Genomic DNA, 547 nt, shown 5'->3' with positions numbered 1-547 from the left:
CTTCATTTAGTTTCTTAACTGATGAACAATTTTTTTCCTCCTCTCTGGTTCTTTTAACAGTAGTAATTTCTAACAAATTGCATTTTTCATCCGTTTTCACATTACAATATAGCAATACGAAGTCTGGTTAATCCTTACAGCAATCTAATTTTTAGTGTGGGCAAAAATACCTTTGAGGCTTTTTCCAAATACTAGGAAAACAGGCTAATAACAGATAAACCCTTTCCCAGAGGAAAGAAACCTGCTGCCATCTGCATTTGGGTTTGCATACCTGAAGGGAGTGTGTCTACACTCTTCCATGATCCGACACCAAAAGCCCTGTTGATTCCCTTCAGATTAAGGAAGGGGGATGCTTCTCTTCCCTGAGCAATTAGGTGTTGGAAGCAGGTACCTGAAGGTCTGATCTACGAGATTCTAAGAAACCCTGGCAATCCCCATCTTACTTCACTGTAAAGAAGCGCTAAGTATGTCACATTTTTGAGAGGAAGCGAAACTCCACTTTTGACGAGTCCCAGCGATGCACACGCCGTGATGCCCAGGGCCTTCA

Source organism: Heliangelus exortis, chromosome 1, assembly GCF_036169615.1.
Source record: "Heliangelus exortis chromosome 1, bHelExo1.hap1, whole genome shotgun sequence".
NCBI classification, from domain to species: Eukaryota; Metazoa; Chordata; class Aves; order Apodiformes; family Trochilidae; genus Heliangelus; species Heliangelus exortis.
Note: the sequence above shows the minus strand (reverse complement) of the source record.